Below are 17,498 nucleotides of genomic sequence, written 5' to 3'. Positions count from 1 at the left end.
AGCCAGCTGATGACCAATCCATTAGTGCAATGGATGGCTGGAAGCATTTGTCTTTGCCTTTGCAATACCACAGAAGCAATGCATGGTCAATGTACAGCAATGACACACCTGTGTGAACAGCCAGGAGACCCCCCCCCCCCCATGTTATGTTACATAGTTACATAGTTAGTACGGTCGAAAAAAGACATATGTCCATCAAGTTCAACCAGGGAATTAAGGGGTAGGGGTGTGGCGCGATATTGGGGAAGGGATGAGATTTTATATTTCTTCATAAGCATTAATCTTATTTTGTCAATTAGGAACATTCAGCACCCACCCGCTATCAAGGCAGCTGCCTATCATGTCATGCCCTACCTGCACAGGTGTGCTGGCTACTCAAATGATCCAATTAAGGAGGCCATTTAGTCAGCAGCAGCAGAAGTCCTGTGCCTGGACGCTCCAACAGCGGCCAGACACAAGCAGAAGCAGAAGCAGCAGAAGCAGCAGCAGCACCACCTTTTGTTTTTTGGCTGCAGCAGCAGCAAGGCCCACAGGGCTGGCTAGCTGGCTAGCCAGCAAGCAGGTAGCAATGAAAGTAGGAATCTTTCTTTTTAACCCTGTAAGGGGGTGGTGCACTGTACCCGAAGATACTGCCATATCGGGTCAATGCATAGGGCGACGGAAGCAAGCTTCGAAATCGGCCCCCGTTCTCAAAAATCCATTTAATATATGGTCCCCAGATAGGGGACGTATCAGATATTAAACTGATAAGAACAGATTTTTTAAGTTAGCCCTCAGAACTCACTCAGAGTTCCAAGATCTTATTTGGAACTCAATTTTGTGTTCATCATCAGGTAACATGTTTTTATTTCTTTTCTTAAACACTAATGAAACAAAATAGAACATTTAAAAACAAAATAAGAAACAACATAAAATAGCAAAACCAAACATTACTTTCTAATTAAGCAAAACCAAATTAGAAGGTCATCCCCTTCCTCCATGCAAACACCATTAGAAAGTCTATCAGTCCTCGACTGATATTGCCATTTGCTATATCTTTCTTAACTTGAGACGCTAACCAGCCTGGAATTTTATACGTTTCAACAAAACGGTTCATGTCTGCCTTGAAAGAAAAATAGACTTTATCCCGAGCTTCTTCCTCCCGGTTCTTCAAGCCTATCTTTAGATCCATCATATCTTTGTCAAACGTTTTTCTTTCTGCTTCCGACAAATTTTCCAACAAACCACCAAGCACACCAAAATACTGCACTGGCACATACACTTCCTCCTCTCTCTTCTTCTTCTGCTCTGTAGGTCTTCTAGTTGGAACCTGCTCCACTTCTGGTTCTTTCACTTCAGCTGGTTCCTCTCTGCTTCTTTTTACAGTTTCCTTTTTCTCTGAATTTTTCTCAGACTTTTTCTTAGGACACGAGCCAAGCAGATGGCCCTCCTCACCACACAGATGGCATTTCCTTTTCTTTTGACAATTTTCCACGTCGTGACCCTCCTCTTGACACTTGAAACACCACAAAAACGTGCAATCCTCCTTTCTGTGACCGTACTGTTTACATTTGCGGCAAAAATCTTGCATGCCAGAAAAATACAGATCCCCGTTCACAGAACCAATTTTAAACCGTCCTGGGGGGATCACTAACTTGCCATCTGCCATTTTAAATTTCACATGGAACCTCCACTTGGTGGTCCATAGTCCATATTGATTAAATACCTTGCCTTTAGGCAGAACACTGTCACAGAATCGAGACAAAAAGGTAACGATATCCTCCTCCGAAGTATATGGGCTATACATCCTTATAGTCACCAATCGTTCTCTACGTGGGAAATGTGGAACTATCTCCACCCCTTCCAAAACCGGACATACCTTCTTTTGCTGCAATATGTTCCAAAATGACTCATAGTCCTCTTCAGAAGCCAGCACCACGTCGTAGTATCCACTTCTGGGAAACTCAAGCATGGATAGGATTTGCTCCCTCTTGACTTCCAGCAACTTAAACAGCACTTCTTCCACGACAAAGACAAGGCCTCTTTCCTTCTTCCAGACATCGAGCAGGGAAATACGAACTCCATTCCGAAGTCTCGCAAAAGGCGGCACGCCTTCCGAAGAAAAACCGCAATCTTCCTCCATGTCCATGATGTCCAGACACCTCCCCCACCGAAGTAGGTAGGTGGGGATCGCCTCCCGTTGTCTGGGGACTAAGCCGGCTCCCTGATAGCAGCAGGGGGGTGAAGTCCCTCCGTTAAGAAGGACGATCCCCCCAGGCAAAGGAGCCGGGTACCCCAGACACCCTCTGGCCAGACCAAGTGAGCAGAACTACACTTGATCTTAGCCAAAAGGCCGAGAAGCGATAACCGTGAAAGGGGCGGGCCCAACAAGGTGCCCTTCATGGGCACTATCACTGCTTGCTGTCAGGGAGGCTGCCAGACAATTTTCCATGCACACTCTGGGCTGGGGGGCAGTCAACCACCAGTACACACAGCAGAACCTAAACCCATACCATTATTGCTAAGCAGCAAGACAGGGGCCCATTGCACTCCCACGGGGCCTTTTTAAATGCAATCCATAACCCGGATTTGCCAGGAACCCTTCTTACTCCTCCTACTTGCATGTGACACTGGGCTTAGGATCTGCATAGGAAACACACACACAAGCACACACCTACCTTTGTTGCCTGCAGATGCCTCCTTGGCTGTCCCCAAACGGTATCAAACCAACACCCACGGGAAGCTGTAAGCATAGAGGACATGCCTGCACCCCATTGGACTTACCTGTGTGGGTTAAACCCGGGTTATGTGACAACCTATGGCGGTGATGGTTCTGCTCAGGCAGAGCAGTGCTGATGCTCCTCATAAAGCTGTCGCTGCTGTGAAGGTTCTAGGTGACATCACAAATCCCTATGGTTACATACACAACAAAGCTGGGTTGTTGTTGTTTACACTCTGCAAGGCCTGTGGAAGTGAGTGACATCATAGCACTGTAGTTCTGAGGGTTCTAGATGGATGCAACAATCTCCTGTTGCTTCTATGAAGGCCATAATAGACGACATCACCAAACAGCTCCATAGTCACATACACAGCAAAGGAGAGATGTTGTTTACACCTAGTGATGTCAGTGGTATTGAGTGACATCACAGCACAGTGCTAAGGCTCCTGGGCCTGGACACAGCAGCGGCTGCAATATCTCAACGGAGAATACGTTTATATATATGTGTGTGTGTGCGCGTATATATATATATATATATATATATATATATATATATATATATATATTTCTCCGCCGAAATCACTTTTAAACCCATTTCCACCTTTTTTTCCCTTCTCTTCCTCTTACTTTTTTTTCACGTTTTTTTACGTTTTTCTCCTTTTCGCCTCTTTTCTGGGCGTATTATTCTTCTTTTTCTTCTTTTTTTTCGTCTAATGCATACCCCATCAGTGCAGCAATGCTTATTCAATACCGCCAGCAGATGGAGACACTGGGGGATAATTTTCTAAGGATTTATACTGATTTTTCCTGTCTGAATTTGTCGCACAGAAAGTTGCAGGCCAAATATGTGTGACATTTCTGCGACTTTAGCTTCTAGAGCATTTTTACAACATTATACATAGGTGCTGAATACATAAAAAGCGACTGTTCAGCGACAGACAAGTCGCATCGGCTGAAAGTAGGCCAGAATGTCAGTCCATGTTGGAGCAGGTTTAGATACAGTCTAAAGTATAGATCTCAAAGTCTGTGCACAGAATTTAGCAAGGGCCTCGCACCTTCTGATGCATCAGGTAGGTGCACAATAGCATAGCCTAACCCTCTGTACTTTGGTCTATATTGATGCGGGACATAGACAGCCAGCTGATGACCAATCCATTAGTGCAATGGATGGCTGGAAGCATTTGTCTTTGCCTTTGCAATACCACAGAAGCAATGCATGGTCAATGTACAGCAATGACACACCTGTGTGAACAGCCAGGAGACCCCCCCCCCCCCCCCCATGTTATGTTACATAGTTACATAGTTAGTACGGTCGAAAAAAGACATATGTCCATCAAGTTCAACCAGGGAATTAAGGGGTAGGGGTGTGGCGCGATATTGGGGAAGGGATGAGATTTTATATTTCTTCATAAGCATTAATCTTATTTTGTCAATTAGGAACATTCAGCACCCACCCGCTATCAAGGCAGCTGCCTATCATGTCATGCCCTACCTGCACAGGTGTGCTGGCTACTCAAATGATCCAATTAAGGAGGCCATTTAGTCAGCAGCAGCAGAAGTCCTGTGCCTGGACGCTCCAACAGCGGCCAGACACAAGCAGAAGCAGAAGCAGCAGAAGCAGCAGCAGCACCACCTTTTGTTTTTTGGCTGCAGCAGCAGCAAGGCCCACAGGGCTGGCTAGCTGGCTAGCCAGCAAGCAGGTAGCAATGAAAGTAGGAATCTTTCTTTTTAACCCTGTAAGGGGGTGGTGCACTGTACCCGAAGATACTGCCATATCGGGTCAATGCATAGGGCGACGGAAGCAAGCTTCGAAATCGGCCCCCGTTCTCAAAAATCCATTTAATATATGGTCCCCAGATAGGGGACGTATCAGATATTAAACTGATAAGAACAGATACTACACTTGATCTTAGCCAAAAGGCCGAGAAGCGATAACCGTGAAAGGGGTGGGCCCAACAAGGTGCCCTTCATGGGCACTATCACTGCTTGCTGTCAGGGAGGCTGCCAGACAATTTTCCATGCACACTCTGGGCTGGGGGGCAGTCAACCACCAGTACACACAGCAGAACCTAAACCCATACCATTATTGCTAAGCAGCAAGACAGGGGCCCATTGCACTCCCACGGGGCCTTTTTAAATGCAATCCATAACCCGGATTTGCCAGGAACCCTTCTTACTCCTCCTACTTGCATGTGACACTGGGCTTAGGATCTGCATAGGAAACACACACACAAGCACACACCTACCTTTGTTGCCTGCAGATGCCTCCTTGGCTGTCCCCAAACGGTATCAAACCAACACCCACGGGAAGCTGTAAGCATAGAGGACATGCCTGCACCCCATTGGACTTACCTGTGTGGGTTAAACCCGGGTTATTTGACAACCTATGGCGGTGATGGTTCTGCTCAGGCAGAGCAGTGCTGATGCTCCTCATAAAGCTGTCGCTGCTGTGAAGGTTCTAGGTGACATCACAAATCCCTATGGTTACATACACAACAAAGCTGGGTTGTTGTTGTTTACACTCTGCAAGGCCTGTGGAAGTGAGTGACATCATAGCACTGTAGTTCTGAGGGTTCTAGATGGATGCAACAATCTCCTGTTGCTTCTATGAAGGCCATAATAGACGACATCACCAAACAGCTCCATAGTCACATACACAGCAAAGGAGAGATGTTGTTTACACCTAGTGATGTCAGTGGTATTGAGTGACATCACAGCACAGTGCTAAGGCTCCTGGGCCTGGACACAGCAGCGGCTGCAATATCTCAACGGAGAATACGTTTATATATATGTGTGTGTGTGCGCGTATATATATATATATATATATATATATATATATATATATATATATTTCTCCGCCGAAATCACTTTTAAACCCATTTCCACCTTTTTTTCCCTTCTCTTCCTCTTACTTTTTTTTCACGTTTTTTTACGTTTTTCTCCTTTTCGCCTCTTTTCTGGGCGTATTATTCTTCTTTTTCTTCTTTTTTTTCGTCTAATGCATACCCCATCAGTGCAGCAATGCTTATTCAATACCGCCAGCAGATGGAGACACTGGGGGATAATTTTCTAAGGATTTATACTGATTTTTCCTGTCTGAATTTGTCGCACAGAAAGTTGCAGGCCAAATATGTGTGACATTTCTGCGACTTTAGCTTCTAGAGCATTTTTACAACATTATACATAGGTGCTGAATACATAAAAAGCGACTGTTCAGCGACAGACAAGTCGCATCGGCTGAAAGTAGGCCAGAATGTCAGTCCATGTTGGAGCAGGTTTAGATACAGTCTAAAGTATAGATCTCAAAGTCTGTGCACAGAATTTAGCAAGGGCCTCGCACCTTCTGATGCATCAGGTAGGTGCACAATAGCATAGCCTAACCCTCTGTACTTTGGTCTATATTGATGCGGGACATAGACAGCCAGCTGATGACCAATCCATTAGTGCAATGGATGGCTGGAAGCATTTGTCTTTGCCTTTGCAATACCACAGAAGCAATGCATGGTCAATGTACAGCAATGACACACCTGTGTGAACAGCCAGGAGACCCCCCCCCCCCCCATGTTATGTTACATAGTTACATAGTTAGTACGGTCGAAAAAAGACATATGTCCATCAAGTTCAACCAGGGAATTAAGGGGTAGGGGTGTGGCGCGATATTGGGGAAGGGATGAGATTTTATATTTCTTCATAAGCATTAATCTTATTTTGTCAATTAGGAACATTCAGCACCCACCCGCTATCAAGGCAGCTGCCTATCATGTCATGCCCTACCTGCACAGGTGTGCTGGCTACTCAAATGATCCAATTAAGGAGGCCATTTAGTCAGCAGCAGCAGAAGTCCTGTGCCTGGACGCTCCAACAGCGGCCAGACACAAGCAGAAGCAGAAGCAGCAGAAGCAGCAGCAGCACCACCTTTTGTTTTTTGGCTGCAGCAGCAGCAAGGCCCACAGGGCTGGCTAGCTGGCTAGCCAGCAAGCAGGTAGCAATGAAAGTAGGAATCTTTCTTTTTAACCCTGTAAGGGGGTGGTGCACTGTACCCGAAGATACTGCCATATCGGGTCAATGCATAGGGCGACGGAAGCAAGCTTCGAAATCGGCCCCCGTTCTCAAAAATCCATTTAATATATGGTCCCCAGATAGGGGACGTATCAGATATTAAACTGATAAGAACAGATACTACACTTGATCTTAGCCAAAAGGCCAAGAAGCGATAACCGTGAAAGGGGCGGGCCCAACAAGGTGCCCTTCATGGGCACTATCACTGCTTGCTGTCAGGGAGGCTGCCAGACAATTTTCCATGCACACTCTGGGCTGGGGGGCAGTCAACCACCAGTACACACAGCAGAACCTAAACCCATACCATTATTGCTAAGCAGCAAGACAGGGGCCCATTGCACTCCCACGGGGCCTTTTTAAATGCAATCCATAACCCGGATTTGCCAGGAACCCTTCTTACTCCTCCTACTTGCATGTGACACTGGGCTTAGGATCTGCATAGGAAACACACACACAAGCACACACCTACCTTTGTTGCCTGCAGATGCCTCCTTGGCTGTCCCCAAACGGTATCAAACCAACACCCACGGGAAGCTGTAAGCATAGAGGACATGCCTGCACCCCATTGGACTTACCTGTGTGGGTTAAACCCGGGTTATTTGACAACCTATGGCGGTGATGGTTCTGCTCAGGCAGAGCAGTGCTGATGCTCCTCATAAAGCTGTCGCTGCTGTGAAGGTTCTAGGTGACATCACAAATCCCTATGGTTACATACACAACAAAGCTGGGTTGTTGTTGTTTACACTCTGCAAGGCCTGTGGAAGTGAGTGACATCATAGCACTGTAGTTCTGAGGGTTCTAGATGGATGCAACAATCTCCTGTTGCTTCTATGAAGGCCGTAATAGACGACATCACCAAACAGCTCCATAGTCACATACACAGCAAAGGAGAGATGTTGTTTACACCTAGTGATGTCAGTGGTATTGAGTGACATCACAGCACAGTGCTAAGGCTCCTGGGCCTGGACACAGCAGCGGCTGCAATATCTCAACGGAGAATACGTTTATATATATGTGTGTGTGTGCGCGTATATATATATATATATATATATATATATATATATATATATATATATATTTCTCCGCCGAAATCACTTTTAAACCCATTTCCACCTTTTTTTCCCTTCTCTTCCTCTTACTTTTTTTTCACGTTTTTTACGTTTTTCTCCTTTTCGCCTCTTTTCTGGGCGTATTATTCTTCTTTTTCTTCTTTTTTTTCGTCTAATGCATACCCCATCAGTGCAGCAATGCTTATTCAATACCGCCAGCAGATGGAGACACTGGGGGATAATTTTCTAAGGATTTATACTGATTTTTCCTGTCTGAATTTGTCGCACAGAAAGTTGCAGGCCAAATATGTGTGACATTTCTGCGACTTTAGCTTCTAGAGCATTTTTACAACATTATACATAGGTGCTGAATACATAAAAAGCGACTGTTCAGCGACAGACAAGTCGCATCGGCTGAAAGTAGGCCAGAATGTCAGTCCATGTTGGAGCAGGTTTAGATACAGTCTAAAGTATAGATCTCAAAGTCTGTGCACAGAATTTAGCAAGGGCCTCGCACCTTCTGATGCATCAGGTAGGTGCACAATAGCATAGCCTAACCCTCTGTACTTTGGTCTATATTGATGCGGGACATAGACAGCCAGCTGATGACCAATCCATTAGTGCAATGGATGGCTGGAAGCATTTGTCTTTGCCTTTTTGCAATACCACAGAAGCAATGCATGGTCAATGTACAGCAATGACACACCTGTGTGAACAGCCAGGAGACCCCCCCATGTTATGTTACATAGTTACATAGTTAGTACGGTCGAAAAAAGACATATGTCCATCAAGTTCAACCAGGGAATTAAGGGGTAGGGGTGTGGCGCGATATTGGGGAAGGGATGAGATTTTATATTTCTTCATAAGCATTAATCTTATTTTGTCAATTAGGAACATTCAGCACCCACCCGCTATCAAGGCAGCTGCCTATCATGTCATGCCCTACCTGCACAGGTGTGCTGGCTACTCAAATGATCCAATTAAGGAGGCCATTTAGTCAGCAGCAGCAGAAGTCCTGTGCCTGGACGCTCCAACAGCGGCCAGACACAAGCAGAAGCAGAAGCAGCAGAAGCAGCAGCAGCACCACCTTTTGTTTTTTGGCTGCAGCAGCAGCAAGGCCCACAGGGCTGGCTAGCTGGCTAGCCAGCAAGCAGGTAGCAATGAAAGTAGGAATCTTTCTTTTTAACCCTGTAAGGGGGTGGTGCACTGTACCCGAAGATACTGCCATATCGGGTCAATGCATAGGGCGACGGAAGCAAGCTTCGAAATCGGCCCCCGTTCTCAAAAATCCATTTAATATATGGTCCCCAGATAGGGGACGTATCAGATATTAAACTGATAAGAACAGATACTACACTTGATCTTAGCCAAAAGGCCGAGAAGCGATAACCGTGAAAGGGGCGGGCCCAACAAGGTGCCCTTCATGGGCACTATCACTGCTTGCTGTCAGGGAGGCTGCCAGACAATTTTCCATGCACACTCTGGGCTGGGGGGCAGTCAACCACCAGTACACACAGCAGAACCTAAACCCATACCATTATTGCTAAGCAGCAAGACAGGGGCCCATTGCACTCCCACGGGGCCTTTTTAAATGCAATCCATAACCCGGATTTGCCAGGAACCCTTCTTACTCCTCCTACTTGCATGTGACACTGGGCTTAGGATCTGCATAGGAAACACACACACAAGCACACACCTACCTTTGTTGCCTGCAGATGCCTCCTTGGCTGTCCCCAAACGGTATCAAACCAACACCCACGGGAAGCTGTAAGCATAGAGGACATGCCTGCACCCCATTGGACTTACCTGTGTGGGTTAAACCCGGGTTATTTGACAACCTATGGCGGTGATGGTTCTGCTCAGGCAGAGCAGTGCTGATGCTCCTCATAAAGCTGTCGCTGCTGTGAAGGTTCTAGGTGACATCACAAATCCCTATGGTTACATACACAACAAAGCTGGGTTGTTGTTGTTTACACTCTGCAAGGCCTGTGGAAGTGAGTGACATCATAGCACTGTAGTTCTGAGGGTTCTAGATGGATGCAACAATCTCCTGTTGCTTCTATGAAGGCCATAATAGACGACATCACCAAACAGCTCCATAGTCACATACACAGCAAAGGAGAGATGTTGTTTACACCTAGTGATGTCAGTGGTATTGAGTGACATCACAGCACAGTGCTAAGGCTCCTGGGCCTGGACACAGCAGCGGCTGCAATATCTCAACGGAGAATACGTTTATATATATATGTGTGTGTGTGCGCGTATATATATATATATATATATATATATATATATATATATATATTTCTCCGCCGAAATCACTTTTAAACCCATTTCCACCTTTTTTTCCCTTCTCTTCCTCTTACTTTTTTTTCACGTTTTTTTTACGTTTTTCTCCTTTTCGCCTCTTTTCTGGGCGTATTATTCTTCTTTTTCTTCTTTTTTTTCGTCTAATGCATACCCCATCAGTGCAGCAATGCTTATTCAATACCGCCAGCAGATGGAGACACTGGGGGATAATTTTCTAAGGATTTATACTGATTTTTCCTGTCTGAATTTGTCGCACAGAAAGTTGCAGGCCAAATATGTGTGACATTTCTGCGACTTTAGCTTCTAGAGCATTTTTACAACATTATACATAGGTGCTGAATACATAAAAAGCGACTGTTCAGCGACAGACAAGTCGCATCGGCTGAAAGTAGGCCAGAATGTCAGTCCATGTTGGAGCAGGTTTAGATACAGTCTAAAGTATAGATCTCAAAGTCTGTGCACAGAATTTAGCAAGGGCCTCGCACCTTCTGATGCATCAGGTAGGTGCACAATAGCATAGCCTAACCCTCTGTACTTTGGTCTATATTGATGCGGGACATAGACAGCTAGCTGATGACCAATCCATTAGTGCAATGGATGGCTGGAAGCATTTGTCTTTGCCTTTGCAATACCACAGAAGCAATGCATGGTCAATGTACAGCAATGACACACCTGTGTGAACAGCCAGGAGACCCCCCCCCCCCCCCCCATGTTATGTTACATAGTTACATAGTTAGTACGGTCGAAAAAAGACATATGTCCATCAAGTTCAACCAGGGAATTAAGGGGTAGGGGTGTGGCGCGATATTGGGGAAGGGATGAGATTTTATATTTCTTCATAAGCATTAATCTTATTTTGTCAATTAGGAACATTCAGCACCCACCCGCTATCAAGGCAGCTGCCTATCATGTCATGCCCTACCTGCACAGGTGTGCTGGCTACTCAAATGATCCAATTAAGGAGGCCATTTAGTCAGCAGCAGCAGAAGTCCTGTGCCTGGACGCTCCAACAGCGGCCAGACACAAGCAGAAGCAGAAGCAGCAGAAGCAGCAGCAGCACCACCTTTTGTTTTTTGGCTGCAGCAGCAGCAAGGCCCACAGGGCTGGCTAGCTGGCTAGCCAGCAAGCAGGTAGCAATGAAAGTAGGAATCTTTCTTTTTAACCCTGTAAGGGGGTGGTGCACTGTACCCGAAGATACTGCCATATCGGGTCAATGCATAGGGCGACGGAAGCAAGCTTCGAAATCGGCCCCCGTTCTCAAAAATCCATTTAATATATGGTCCCCAGATAGGGGACGTATCAGATATTAAACTGATAAGAACAGATACTACACTTGATCTTAGCCAAAAGGCCGAGAAGCGATAACCGTGAAAGGGGCGGGCCCAACAAGGTGCCCTTCATGGGCACTATCACTGCTTGCTGTCAGGGAGGCTGCCAGACAATTTTCCATGCACACTCTGGGCTGGGGGGCAGTCAACCACCAGTACACACAGCAGAACCTAAACCCATACCATTATTGCTAAGCAGCAAGACAGGGGCCCATTGCACTCCCACGGGGCCTTTTTAAATGCAATCCATAACCCGGATTTGCCAGGAACCCTTCTTACTCCTCCTACTTGCATGTGACACTGGGCTTAGGATCTGCATAGGAAACACACACACAAGCACACACCTACCTTTGTTGCCTGCAGATGCCTCCTTGGCTGTCCCCAAACGGTATCAAACCAACACCCACGGGAAGCTGTAAGCATAGAGGACATGCCTGCACCCCATTGGACTTACCTGTGTGGGTTAAACCCGGGTTGTTTGACAACCTATGGCGGTGATGGTTCTGCTCAGGCAGAGCAGTGCTGATGCTCCTCATAAAGCTGTCGCTGCTGTGAAGGTTCTAGGTGACATCACAAATCCCTATGGTTACATACACAACAAAGCTGGGTTGTTGTTGTTTACACTCTGCAAGGCCTGTGGAAGTGAGTGACATCATAGCACTGTAGTTCTGAGGGTTCTAGATGGATGCAACAATCTCCTGTTGCTTCTATGAAGGCCATAATAGACGACATCACCAAACAGCTCCATAGTCACATACACAGCAAAGGAGAGATGTTGTTTACACCTAGTGATGTCAGTGGTATTGAGTGACATCACAGCACAGTGCTAAGGCTCCTGGGCCTGGACACAGCAGCGGCTGCAATATCTCAACGGAGAATACGTTTATATATATGTGTGTGTGTGCGCGTATGTATATATATATATATATATATATATATATATATATATATATATATATATATATATTTCTCCGCCGAAATCACTTTTAAACCCATTTCCACCTTTTTTTCCCTTCTCTTCCTCTTACTTTTTTTTCACGTTTTTTTACGTTTTTCTCCTTTTCGCCTCTTTTCTGGGCGTATTATTCTTCTTTTTCTTCTTTTTTTTCGTCTAATGCATACCCCATCAGTGCAGCAATGCTTATTCAATACCGCCAGCAGATGGAGACACTGGGGGATAATTTTCTAAGGATTTATACTGATTTTTCCTGTCTGAATTTGTCGCACAGAAAGTTGCAGGCCAAATATGTGTGACATTTCTGCGACTTTAGCTTCTAGAGCATTTTTACAACATTATACATAGGTGCTGAATACATAAAAAGCGACTGTTCAGCGACAGACAAGTCGCATCGGCTGAAAGTAGGCCAGAATGTCAGTCCATGTTGGAGCAGGTTTAGATACAGTCTAAAGTATAGATCTCAAAGTCTGTGCACAGAATTTAGCAAGGGCCTCGCACCTTCTGATGCATCAGGTAGGTGCACAATAGCATAGCCTAACCCTCTGTACTTTGGTCTATATTGATGCGGGACATAGACAGCCAGCTGATGACCAATCCATTAGTGCAATGGATGGCTGGAAGCATTTGTCTTTGCCTTTGCAATACCACAGAAGCAATGCATGGTCAATGTACAGCAATGACACACCTGTGTGAACAGCCAGGAGACCCCCCCCCCCCCCCATGTTATGTTACATAGTTACATAGTTAGTACGGTCGAAAAAAGACATATGTCCATCAAGTTCAACCAGGGAATTAAGGGGTAGGGGTGTGGCGCGATATTGGGGAAGGGATGAGATTTTATATTTCTTCATAAGCATTAATCTTATTTTGTCAATTAGGAACATTCAGCACCCACCCGCTATCAAGGCAGCTGCCTATCATGTCATGCCCTACCTGCACAGGTGTGCTGGCTACTCAAATGATCCAATTAAGGAGGCCATTTAGTCAGCAGCAGCAGAAGTCCTGTGCCTGGACGCTCCAACAGCGGCCAGACACAAGCAGAAGCAGAAGCAGCAGAAGCAGCAGCAGCACCACCTTTTTTTTTTTGGCTGCAGCAGCAGCAAGGCCCACAGGGCTGGCTAGCTGGCTAGCCAGCAAGCAGGTAGCAATGAAAGTAGGAATCTTTCTTTTTAACCCTGTAAGGGGGTGGTGCACTGTACCCGAAGATACTGCCATATCGGGTCAATGCATAGGGCGACGGAAGCAAGCTTCGAAATCGGCCCCCGTTCTCAAAAATCCATTTAATATATGGTCCCCAGATAGGGGACGTATCAGATATTAAACTGATAAGAACAGATACTACACTTGATCTTAGCCAAAAGGCCGAGAAGCGATAACCGTGAAAGGGGCGGGCCCAACAAGGTGCCCTTCATGGGCACTATCACTGCTTGCTGTCAGGGAGGCTGCCAGACAATTTTCCATGCACACTCTGGGCTGGGGGGCAGTCAACCACTAGTACACACAGCAGAACCTAAACCCATACCATTATTGCTAAGCAGCAAGACAGGGGCCCATTGCACTCCCACGGGCCCTTTTTAAATGCAATCCATAACCCGGATTTGCCAGGAACCCTTCTTACTCCTCCTACTTGCATGTGACACTGGGCTTAGGATCTGCATAGGAAACACACACACAAGCACACACCTACCTTTGTTGCCTGCAGATGCCTCCTTGGCTGTCCCCAAACGGTATCAAACCAACACCCACGGGAAGCTGTAAGCATAGAGGACATGCCTGCACCCCATTGGACTTACCTGTGTGGGTTAAACCCGGGTTATTTGACAACCTATGGCGGTGATGGTTCTGCTCAGGCAGAGCAGTGCTGATGCTCCTCATAAAGCTGTCGCTGCTGTGAAGGTTCTAGGTGACATCACAAATCCCTATGGTTACATACACAACAAAGCTGGGTTGTTGTTGTTTACACTCTGCAAGGCCTGTGGAAGTGAGTGACATCATAGCACTGTAGTTCTGAGGGTTCTAGATGGATGCAACAATCTCCTGTTGCTTCTATGAAGGCCATAATAGACGACATCACCAAACAGCTCCATAGTCACATACACAGCAAAGGAGAGATGTTGTTTACACCTAGTGATGTCAGTGGTATTGAGTGACATCACAGCACAGTGCTAAGGCTCCTGGGCCTGGACACAGCAGCGGCTGCAATATCTCAACGGAGAATACGTTTATATATATGTGTGTGTGTGCGCGTATATATATATATATATATATATATATATATATATATATATATTTCTCCGCCGAAATCACTTTTAAACCCATTTCCACCTTTTTTTCCCTTCTCTTCCTCTTACTTTTTTTCACGTTTTTTTACGTTTTTCTCCTTTTCGCCTCTTTTCTGGGCGTATTATTCTTCTTTTTCTTCTTTTTTTTCGTCTAATGCATACCCCATCAGTGCAGCAATGCTTATTCAATACCACCAGCAGATGGAGACACTGGGGGATAATTTTCTAAGGATTTATACTGATTTTTCCTGTCTGAATTTGTCGCACAGAAAGTTGCAGGCCAAATATGTGTGACATTTCTGCGACTTTAGCTTCTAGAGCATTTTTACAACATTATACATAGGTGCTGAATACATAAAAAGCGACTGTTCAGCGACAGACAAGTCGCATCGGCTGAAAGTAGGCCAGAATGTCAGTCCATGTTGGAGCAGGTTTAGATACAGTCTAAAGTATAGATCTCAAAGTCTGTGCACAGAATTTAGCAAGGGCCTCGCACCTTCTGATGCATCAGGTAGGTGCACAATAGCATAGCCTAACCCTCTGTACTTTGGTCTATATTGATGCGGGACATAGACAGCCAGCTGATGACCAATCCATTAGTGCAATGGATGGCTGGAAGCATTTGTCTTTGCCTTTGCAATACCACAGAAGCAATGCATGGTCAATGTACAGCAATGACACACCTGTGTGAACAGCCAGGAGACCCCCCCCCCCCCCCCATGTTATGTTACATAGTTACATAGTTAGTACGGTCGAAAAAAGACATATGTCCATCAAGTTCAACCAGGGAATTAAGGGGTAGGGGTGTGGCGCGATATTGGGGAAGGGATGAGATTTTATATTTCTTCATAAGCATTAATCTTATTTTGTCAATTAGGAACATTCAGCACCCACCCGCTATCAAGGCAGCTGCCTATCATGTCATGCCCTACCTGCACAGGTGTGCTGGCTACTCAAATGATCCAATTAAGGAGGCCATTTAGTCAGCAGCAGCAGAAGTCCTGTGCCTGGACGCTCCAACAGCGGCCAGACACAAGCAGAAGCAGAAGCAGCAGAAGCAGCAGCAGCACCACCTTTTGTTTTTTGGCTGCAGCAGCAGCAAGGCCCACAGGGCTGGCTAGCTGGCTAGCCAGCAAGCAGGTAGCAATGAAAGTAGGAATCTTTCTTTTTAACCCTGTAAGGGGGTGGTGCACTGTACCCGAAGATACTGCCATATCGGGTCAATGCATAGGGCGACGGAAGCAAGCTTCGAAATCGGCCCCCGTTCTCAAAAATCCATTTAATATATGGTCCCCAGATAGGGGACGTATCAGATATTAAACTGATAAGAACAGATACTACACTTGATCTTAGCCAAAAGGCCGAGAAGCGATAACCGTGAAAGGGGCGGGCCCAACAAGGTGCCCTTCATGGGCACTATCACTGCTTGCTGTCAGGGAGGCTGCCAGACAATTTTCCATGCACACTCTGGGCTGGGGGGCAGTCAACCACCAGTACACACAGCAGAACCTAAACCCATACCATTATTGCTAAGCAGCAAGACAGGGGCCCATTGCACTCCCACGGGGCCTTTTTAAATGCAATCCATAACCCGGATTTGCCAGGAACCCTTCTTACTCCTCCTACTTGCATGTGACACTGGGCTTAGGATCTGCATAGGAAACACACACACAAGCACACACCTACCTTTGTTGCCTGCAGATGCCTCCTTGGCTGTCCCCAAACGGTATCAAACCAACACCCACGGGAAGCTGTAAGCATAGAGGACATGCCTGCACCCCATTGGACTTACCTGTGTGGGTTAATCCCGGGTTATTTGACAACCTATGGCGGTGATGGTTCTGCTCAGGCAGAGCAGTGCTGATGCTCCTCATAAAGCTGTCGCTGCTGTGAAGGTTCTAGGTGACATCACAAATCCCTATGGTTACATACACAACAAAGCTGGGTTGTTGTTGTTTACACTCTGCAAGGCCTGTGGAAGTGAGTGACATCATAGCACTGTAGTTCTGAGGGTTCTAGATGGATGCAACAATCTCCTGTTGCTTCTATGAAGGCCATAATAGACGACATCACCAAACAGCTCCATAGTCACATACACAGCAAAGGAGAGATGTTGTTTACACCTAGTGATGTCAGTGGTATTGAGTGACATCACAGCACAGTGCTAAGGCTCCTGGGCCTGGACACAGCAGCGGCTGCAATATCTCAACGGAGAATACGTTTATATATATGTGTGTGTGTGCGCGTATATATATATATATATATATATATATATATATATATATATATATATATATATATTTCTCCGCCGAAATCACTTTTAAACCCATTTCCACCTTTTTTTTCCCTTCTCTTCCTCTTACTTTTTTTTCACGTTTTTTTACGTTTTTCTCCTTTTCGCCTCTTTTCTGGGCGTATTATTCTTCTTTTTCTTCTTTTTTTTCGTCTAATGCATACCCCATCAGTGCAGCAATGCTTATTCAATACCGCCAGCAGATGGAGACACTGGGGGATAATTTTCTAAGGATTTATACTGATTTTTCCTGTCTGAATTTGTCGCACAGAAAGTTGCAGGCCAAATATGTGTGACATTTCTGCGACTTTAGCTTCTAGAGCATTTTTACAACATTATACATAGGTGCTGAATACATAAAAAGCGACTGTTCAGCGACAGACAAGTCGCATCGGCTGAAAGTAGGCCAGAATGTCAGTCCATGTTGGAGCAGGTTTAGATACAGTCTAAAGTATAGATCTCAAAGTCTGTGCACAGAATTTAGCAAGGGCCTCGCACCTTCTGATGCATCAGGTAGGTGC

At 45.8% G+C, this 17,498-nt stretch overlaps 7 non-coding genes across 7 annotated transcripts; all 7 read right to left on the bottom strand.

Moving 5' to 3' along the window:
• Positions 1–604: 604 nt before the first annotated feature.
• Positions 605–792, bottom strand: LOC130349272 (U2 spliceosomal RNA). Its single transcript, XR_008886659.1, has one exon. It is a non-coding gene; the product is annotated as a U2 spliceosomal RNA (small nuclear RNA).
• A 3,648-nt stretch (positions 793–4,440) lies between these two features.
• LOC130349353 (U2 spliceosomal RNA) lies at positions 4,441–4,631 on the bottom strand. Its single transcript, XR_008886703.1, has one exon. It is a non-coding gene; the product is annotated as a U2 spliceosomal RNA (small nuclear RNA).
• Positions 4,632–6,722: 2,091 nt separating this feature from the next.
• LOC130349221 (U2 spliceosomal RNA) lies at positions 6,723–6,913 on the bottom strand. Its single transcript, XR_008886615.1, has one exon. It is a non-coding gene; the product is annotated as a U2 spliceosomal RNA (small nuclear RNA).
• Positions 6,914–9,002: 2,089 nt separating this feature from the next.
• On the bottom strand, positions 9,003–9,193 carry LOC130349352 (U2 spliceosomal RNA). The gene has a single exon (XR_008886702.1). It is a non-coding gene; the product is annotated as a U2 spliceosomal RNA (small nuclear RNA).
• Positions 9,194–11,288: 2,095 nt separating this feature from the next.
• On the bottom strand, positions 11,289–11,479 carry LOC130349351 (U2 spliceosomal RNA). Its single transcript, XR_008886701.1, has one exon. It is a non-coding gene; the product is annotated as a U2 spliceosomal RNA (small nuclear RNA).
• Positions 11,480–13,585: 2,106 nt separating this feature from the next.
• On the bottom strand, positions 13,586–13,776 carry LOC130349350 (U2 spliceosomal RNA). Its single transcript, XR_008886700.1, has one exon. It is a non-coding gene; the product is annotated as a U2 spliceosomal RNA (small nuclear RNA).
• A 2,090-nt stretch (positions 13,777–15,866) lies between these two features.
• LOC130349347 (U2 spliceosomal RNA) lies at positions 15,867–16,057 on the bottom strand. The gene has a single exon (XR_008886698.1). It is a non-coding gene; the product is annotated as a U2 spliceosomal RNA (small nuclear RNA).
• Between the last annotated feature and the right edge of the window lie 1,441 nt (positions 16,058–17,498).

This window comes from Hyla sarda, unplaced genomic scaffold (genome assembly GCF_029499605.1).
Source record: "Hyla sarda isolate aHylSar1 unplaced genomic scaffold, aHylSar1.hap1 scaffold_91, whole genome shotgun sequence".
Classification (NCBI taxonomy): Eukaryota; Metazoa; Chordata; class Amphibia; order Anura; family Hylidae; genus Hyla; species Hyla sarda.
The sequence above is the reverse complement of the archived record's forward strand: the minus strand, read 5'-3'. Positions and strand labels throughout refer to the sequence as shown.